Here is a 7770-nt window from a genome sequence, read left to right as displayed (position 1 = left end):
CCCGGGGGGAGGAGACGGGAAGGTTTTAAAAGCGATTCGGCCCCGCGGCGGGCCGGCCAGTGAGTGGGATGGAGCCGGGCCCGCGACCGACCCCGGCCCGCCTCGGGTCCGCCGCCCGCCCGCGTCTCTGCCGCCGGGCCCGGGGCGGCGGCCGGAGCCCCGAGTGCCGGCTCCCCTCCCCCGCGGGTGAGTCGGGGAGGGAACCGGGAGGGAGGCGGCGGCGCCGCGGCGACGGCGGCAACTTTTCTGCGCCGGACTCGTGGGCGGAGTGGGGGGGGTGCGCCCGGCGGGTCCCCAGCGCTTGGAGAGGGGGAGGGCGCCGCCCCGCCGCCGGTGGCTCTGTGTGTGTGTGGGGGGGGGGGGTGGTGCAGCGGGGATCGTGCATCTGGCGGCGGCGGTGGCGGCAGAGTCCCGGGGCGCCCCCTACGGAGCGGGGGAAGGGCAGCCCAACATTTACCCCCTCCCCGGGAGACCCCTGGCCACTCCCCCCACCGGAGACCCTTGAGAGCGTGGTGGGGAGGGCGGGTCCCATAGTCACGGGGGCAGGTCCAGGTGGGCCGGGAGTCAGCGGCAGGGGGAGGGCATATGCCCGGGCTGGGGTGGGGAGGGATGGATACACACGGGTACCTGGGCTCCTAGGGTGCCTCTCAGGGCTTTGGTGGGGATGGGGCTGGAGGAGTGGGTGGGTGGGGGTCTCCCAGAGTTCCGTGGATGGCGGGTGACACGGTGGTTCAAGTTCTTGACATGTCCGCCAAGGAGTGGAGGGAAGGCCTTCCATTGAGCAGATGGGCTTGGGGGCCCCAGCTTGGTGGAGATTGGGGCACCCCTCCCCTCCCTCTTGGCTCCTCCGGGCCCAGGAGAGAGGAGCTCATTCAAGGTTGCTTAGGAAGGGGGCCAGGTGTGGGAGATTCCTGGAGGGATGACTCCCCAGTCCCCCGAGAGCGGCCCGCAGTCCTCATGCCCTTGGGCTGCAGGCCCCTGACTAAAACCTGAACCTTGTATTCTAGCCCCACACTGACCTCTGACCCCAGCACTGGACTTGACTGCCACCAGAGCCCCCAGCCCTACACTGACTTGCCTATTCAGCCCAGCCAGGCCCAGCCAGACCCAGTGGCCTCCCGAATGCCTTGAAGGTGCAGTTGGCTCTCTTGTCACCTGCCCCGTTCCTGCCCCAGTCCTAACCAGCTGCTCGCTCACGATGACGGGTGCCGTGTGAGGTTAAAGCTGGGGGGCGGTGTGGGACCCCCTGGCATGAAGGCTGTCCTCTGGCAGCTCTTCCCATGCCCGCCAGAGCTGGAGGGCAGTACCCGACAGGTGCCCGGGCTTAGAGGCGAGGTGATGTGGGACACACCCTGTCCGCTCGCCCACGCACCCTGCCCGGGCCGGCCCCTGCGCATGTGTTCACACGCCGCAGTCCCGGGAAGGCACGTCCTGGGAAGGCACGGACGGGCCCTGGGGCCTGGTGCCAGCTCCGTCCTAGCTCCCAGAAGGGCACCCGTTGCCCTCTGCCCTTGCAGGATGTCCTCTGGGAGCTCCTTCGAGACCCCAACTGGCAGGCCTCGTCTGTGGGCCCAGAGGGGGCCCTAAAATAGCTGCCGGCCTAGCCCAGGGCTGGCACGCGGAGCACATGCGTGACAGGGCGTGTCCAGGGGGGTCGGGCCTGTCTGTGCTAGCCCGGCCTCCAAGTCTCTGCAGACCCTTGCTCACTGGAGAGAAATCTCGGAGGCGGATGCTCCAGGGGTCCTCCCAGGGCCCCCGTACCAACCTGTGCCTGTTGTAAGCGGAGGCCAGATGTTCTGCGCTGGCCGCAGCTGCTGAGCAGCCCCTGTCGCTACTGCAGTCCCAGGGTAGCTGGCATCATGGTCCGGGTGGGTGTAAGTGGGGTGACCTGCTTCCTATGGGCCCAGGTGGCACTTGGATATACCTTAAAGCATTTTTTCAGAGTGTGCCCTTCACCTTGGGAAGCGGAGCGGAGGGGCTCTGTTTTCGGTGAAGAATGCTGCTGGGAACGCCGGGTGGTCGCAAAAAGACACCTTCCTGCCCCTCGCTGGGCTGTCTGGCCAGCCCTTTTCCACTCTGGATACGCTTTCTGCCAGGAGCAGACCTGGCTTTCCTTTAGATTTGCTGCATGACCTTGGGCCCGGCCCTGAATTCCTCTGGGCCTCGGTTTCTCCGTCTGTAAATGGGGAGCACCAGAAAACAAGCGGAAGAGAGTGCATTTCCCCTCCTTGTCGCGGGCGCTCGCCTTCAGATCCCTTTTGGGGCACCCTGGCCACCTTCCCTCCTGCCATCAGGTGTCCTGGGTGGACAAGGAGATGTGTTGGAAAAGGCTGGTCACCTGGAGAGGTCGTACACGGAGGGCAGCGGGCGTAGGCGTGTGGGAATCCTTGGGCAGAGAAGGACGCCGCCATGCTGGGCACGGCTGAGTCATGCTCCAGCAGCGCCTTGCCCCAGGGTGCTGGAGCTGGCGCCACCCTGGGTGTGGTCACTGAGCTGTGGCCCTGGGCAGAGCAGGCCTGGGTGGTCTGGGATGGGGGGCCTGGGTGGTGAGCGGCCAGGAAGCTGACTTCTGAGACTTGAAGACCTTTGGCCTTCCCCTGGCCTGGGTCTGGCATCACCATCCAGGACTGTGGTCACCCACGCCCTTAGAATGCCTTGAGGATCCTGGGGACCCCTCAGCCTTGGGCCTGGGAGTTTTGGGGGTGCTGAGGAAGGAGGACAAGGCCCAGAAGCCCGTGATTCGCCTCGAGGCTGGCGGCCCCCCTGCAAAAGTCAGGCCAGGGCTACGATGGGGACGTATGGGGACAAGGCAAGAGGTGAACATGGCAATAGGGTGTGCCCCTCAGTTAAGGGCTCTCGGTGTGGATGTTGGGGGTGGGGGGCCCTGGGAATTCCGTGACTGATCCTAGGGGGATTGAAGTGTAAGGCAGGGGTTGGAGTGTGGTGTGGTGTGGCTGGGCACAGTGGGGGCTGGGATGTGACTTGCACGGTTCCCCTATTTATAACAAGTGATTCAGTCCTCACTTACTCACCCCTTCCTGGGCCTGCCCCCTCCCCCCGGCCCTGGGTGGGCAGTGGGGGCCCACCCACTTGCCACCGTCCTGCCTGCCTCCACCCAGGTGCCAGCCTCTGAGCGTCGCCCATCGGGATGGTGGTTACGGTTGCTGTGTTGGGATCAGGGTAGTGGATGGGGGGCTGGTGGTCAGGCGGCACTTGGCCGAGCAGCCCAGGTTGGCGGCTGGCTCTGGGCCCGGCCCCGGGAGCCTCTGCGGAGAGTCTAGGCCCATTAGGCAAAGCGTTAGTGACAGGCTGGGAGGGCGGGCGGTGGCGGGCAGGGCGGGGCCTGCAGCCCTTGGTATTTTCCGATCCCAGCTGCTCCGAGAGGGTGGAAAGTATTTGGGGACCAGGCTTGGGGGCGGTGGTGGTGGCGCCCCCGGCGGAAGCTGCCCCTGATTCATTCTTGGAGCATGGGGTTGGGGGGTGGTGACAGTAAGCCTGCCTGCTTGTGTCTCGTGCCTCCACGCCCTGTACTCAGGCATACATACATACATCCGTGCGGCTTGGGGCCTGCTCTGCTCCTCCGGCCCAGGGGCCCATCTTCCCCCCCACGCCTCCAGCCGCCAAGGACTTGGCCCTCCCTGGGCACCCATCTCCCATGAGCCTGAGAGGCACACCTTTGGTAACAGGGGTCCCGGCTCCCGGGCACCTGCACGGCAGCGCCCCATCCATGAGAGACCCAGGCCTTTTGTGCCTTTGGGGATGGGGAGTGGCCTTGGCCCCGGCCTGGGGCTCTGTGCAGGGGAAACCCCACAGGAAACGGGCCTGGCCAAATGGCCGCCCTTCCCGTTCTTGTCCCTGGGACACGAATGTGCTGTCTCACTTCCGGAGGCGGCCCGGGGAGGCCGGCCGCCCTGCAGGGCCTTGTCTGCTCCCGGTTGGTGCCCCCAGACCCTGAGGGGACGGGGCTGGGGCCTGATGGGAAAGCCGGTGGCCACTGTGTGTGTGTGTGTGTGTGTGTTGTGCGCGTGTGTGCGCCCCCGCGCGCGCCTGTATGTATGCGAGGGGTCGGGGAACAGAGCAGGACATCTCTTAACACCTGTCTGCCAGTGACGGGCGCCACCATATGTGGGTGCCAGGGTCCCACCAGTGTTTGGGATCTTCACTGCCACTGTCTTTTCTGTTTCTGCCTGATGATGACAGCATGGCCCCATTCTAATTACATGTACCACTTGTGAGATCCTTACCACGGCATTCTCTCTGCTTTGTGGATGGGGAAAGGGAGGCCCAGAGGGGTTGAGTGGCTTTCTAGGAGTCACCCAGCTAGGATGCTACAGAACCAGGGTTCAGAGCTGCCCAGACTGGCTCCAGAGTTGGGGTCTCCTGGCCAAAGGGCTCTTATCATTAAGGAGAGCTCCGTTTACGACACGCAGGCTGGCGTCATGGGCTTGTGATCATGCGGTTCACGGGGTCTCCCCTGCTCGGAAGGACCTGAGCTTGGGTTAATGCTCTTCTGTCAGCATCTTGAAATTCGCAAGTTGTGAAGAAGGGACCCCCCCAATTTCATTTTGCACTGAGCACTGACAGTCGCGTAAGGCGGTCCTGGTGCCGGGTGCTTGTGAATGACATACGCTCTTGGTGACACCTCCCTGTGCTGTGCGGTTGAGGCCCTGGGCTGTTTTACAGATGGGGAAACTGAGGCTTGGAGGGCATTTGGGAAACTGCAGAGTGGAGATTTGCACCTTGGGCCTGCGTCCGGTGCTCTGGGGACGTGTGTGCCCACGGGAAGAGCTGGGTACCCGCTGTCGGCATCCGCTCTGATGGGGTGCAGGCTAAGGCTTGGCCACTGAGGAGACGGGGCCACGGGAGGGGGGAGAGGCCCTGGTGGTTTCCTCCTGCCCTTCAGGCTTCTAGGAAGTGGCGCCAGCTGGGGTGAGATCACTTCCTCACCCGCCTGCCCGCCACCCCGTCGACTTCCTCTCCTCATGGCCCCGTTTAGCCTGCCCGGGGCTCCCGGGGGGGGGGGGGGGCGGCAAAAGGGGGGGAACCTGGCTCTGGAAGTCCCTGCAGCCCTCTTAGCTCAGAGGGATCCTTGGAGCATCTCTACCTCTCCGGGCCTGGGCCTGAGCGTGTGGCTGTGGTGGGGGCGTCCAGCCTGGTGGTCCAGCATGGCCTTCAGCCACCGCCGTGTGTGGGGAGAGGGCTTCCCTACCAGGCCTCAGCGGGGATGTGGAGCACAGATGTCTTCAAATCTCATTTACCTCCTTTGCTCTCTCTCCCCCCCCACCCTCAGGTGCCAACCTCCGGTCCCACCCGGTGCCCCCCAACCCCTGTGCCATGGCCGGCTGGGGTTCCTGGGGATGGGATTTGCTGCCTGTCACAAATCACATTGCCAGGGATTTCCAACCGACCCTGAGCCCTGCCTCTGGGGCTGCCGCCACCGCCTTCGCTGCTGAGGATGCTGCCCGGGGATAGGGCCGGGGATGGGAGGCCGAGAGGCCCCCCCGCCCCCTGCTGCCTGTGTCTGGCCTGGGGAGCAGGGCTTAGCTGCTTGTGAGCAGAGTCCACACCAAGTCGTGTTCACAGTGGCTAAGTTCCGCCCCCTGGGACCCCGCCTCCTCGGGCCCTGCCGCCTGCCTGTCCCACTGTCCGGGCCTCCCTGGGCTCTGCCTCCCGTGCCTACTGAGCTGAAACACAGTTGATTTGTGCAGACTGGCTCAGTTCAGCAGGAACAGGAGTCGAGCCCCCTCGAAGCCTGTGCAGCCTGCCTTCCTCGGGTGGGCTGATTCCTAGGGGAAGAGCTGAGGACCCAGACCCAGACCTGTGTTGGGCGGAGGGACTTGGGGGAGGGGCAATATAGCCTGGAATGGGGTGGGTGGACCCAGCTGTCTGCTGTAGGCGCCCTCCTCCAACTCTGTACTTGGGGGTCCTGCCCCCTGCACAGTCCTACTTCCGGCTGAGGCTGGGCAGAACTCCTAGGGAGAATGGGCAGGTGGGTGGGTGGCCCTCCCACTAGAAAGGGAAGCCATCTGGGTCCCTATCCCCTCCCAGTAACCCTCCCAGCCTGGAGCCTTGGCCTTTTCTCTCCCAGGCCTGGTGGGACGTGGGCCACGCCTGTACCTTCCCAGCAGCCAGTTACTCAAGAGGAAGCTGCCCTGGGCCCCCAGACCGTTAAATGCCAACTCCGGCTTCCGGAACCAGGCTAGCCTGACCTGAGTGTGCCTGGCCTCTTCTCCCTGAACCCTGCAGCGTCCTAACTTTGGGGGTGTGGGGAGAGCTGTGACACTCTCCGGGCACGTGGAGCAGGGAGCAAGGTCCCTTGTGGGCCCAGAAAGGACACAGGTGGGCCTGTTGAGTCCGCCGGTGGCCCTGCAGTGCACCTGCTACTACAAGACCTGAGACTGTCCAGTATCAGATGGGATGGACTCTGAGTGCGACCAGGCAGAGAGAAGCCCCCTAGGCTGTCAGGGCTGGCCCAGGGTACCCTTTCACCCAGGGATAGGGGCATACTTCAGCTCGGGGCAGGGTCTGTGCTGTGTGTTGCTGCTGTCCAATTAAATAAAACCTGCCTCCTACCTCATTCCTGAAGGTCTGGTAGTTTGTGATTTACTCCCTTCCTCCTGTCGCTGGAGTTTTGGCTCTTCAGGTGGGAAGGACCGATGGGCTTGAATTTACTGTCCCTGCACCCTGAGCTCCTGACTTCCCAGGATCCCTATGCCTGTCCCACCTGTTGTGAGGAAGGTCGCAAGTTCAGTCACACAGGGCAGAGAAAGCTGGAAAGGTGACCTTGAGGGATGTCCTAGGATGGGGGCGGGGGGGAGGGGTGACTCTCAGGGAGGGCTGATGCAACGGCAGGGAGAGCTGTTCTAGGAAGAATCTAGATGGGGTCATGAGGAGTACCCCAAGCCCAGGGCCGATTGAACCCAACCTTAGGTGGCAGTGCGGGGTGACCCCGAGGGAAACGCTGGGCATTCAGAGATGGCTGGGGCCCGAGGGTCTTGAGCTGGTGATATTTGGGGGTGGCGGAGAGATAAGGGAGAATTCAGGCCTCAGGTTAGACTTGACCTGCTGGTGTCCGAGAATGCTGGCAGGGAACTCGTGCTTGTGTTACGAGGCAATCTTCGGGCCCAAGGGGGACATTTTTGGATGACTTTGAGAGCTGAGGGGCCTAAGAAGGGAGCCCCAAGTCCGAGGACGGCATTTGTAGGCAGCTGAGACTGTAAGGGGTGAAGCAAATGCTCGGCACCGAGCCTGCCCCCTCCACCCTCAATCACGCCTCTAGGCGGCGCAAAAGAACACGCCGGCACATACCTGCGGGAACGGGGGAGGCGGGGCAGATGGGACCGTCTCCAATGGGCCCTCCCGGGCAGAGGCAGTGCCACGAACCAATCGCTGTGCCCAGCGCTGCCGATGCCCCGCCCACGACCGCGCGCGCTGTCTCGGCGCCCTCTGGCGGTCAGCTCCACCCAGCACTGCTCTGAACCCCTCCTGGCCGCGAAGCCCGTCCTCGCTTGCCCCGGTCCTGACAGTGACCCAGACACACTTGTTCATCTATCCCCCCCACCCTAAAGACGGGGGGGGGGGGGGGGAGAGGGCGTCCTGCTTCTCAGGGAACTAGGGAAAGAAGGCAACCGAAGGCCTTCTTTGCGGCCCCCCAGACGGCTCACTCCATTTGGGGACTGGAAGCCTCCACGGCGGCGTAGGAATCCAGACACGCCCGGGCCGCGCCCCTCGCTGACCACACCCACCTGCTTTTCTCTCCGACGCCAGAAC

General features: G+C 64.2%; 1 long non-coding RNA gene across 1 annotated transcript; it reads left to right on the top strand.

Annotated features, from left to right (window-relative positions):
* Nucleotides 1–671: 671 nt before the first annotated feature.
* LOC121014078 (uncharacterized) lies at nucleotides 672–6577 on the top strand. Its single transcript, XR_005783033.1, has 2 exons — nucleotides 672–1133; nucleotides 5291–6577. It is a non-coding gene; the product is annotated as an uncharacterized LOC121014078 (long non-coding RNA).
* Nucleotides 6578–7770: the final 1193 nt, after the last annotated feature.

Source organism: Herpailurus yagouaroundi, unplaced genomic scaffold, assembly GCF_014898765.1.
Source record: "Herpailurus yagouaroundi ecotype Mexico unplaced genomic scaffold, PumYag 200, whole genome shotgun sequence".
Taxonomy (NCBI): Eukaryota; Metazoa; Chordata; class Mammalia; order Carnivora; family Felidae; genus Herpailurus; species Herpailurus yagouaroundi.
The sequence above is the reverse complement of the archived record's forward strand: the minus strand, read 5'-3'. Positions and strand labels throughout refer to the sequence as shown.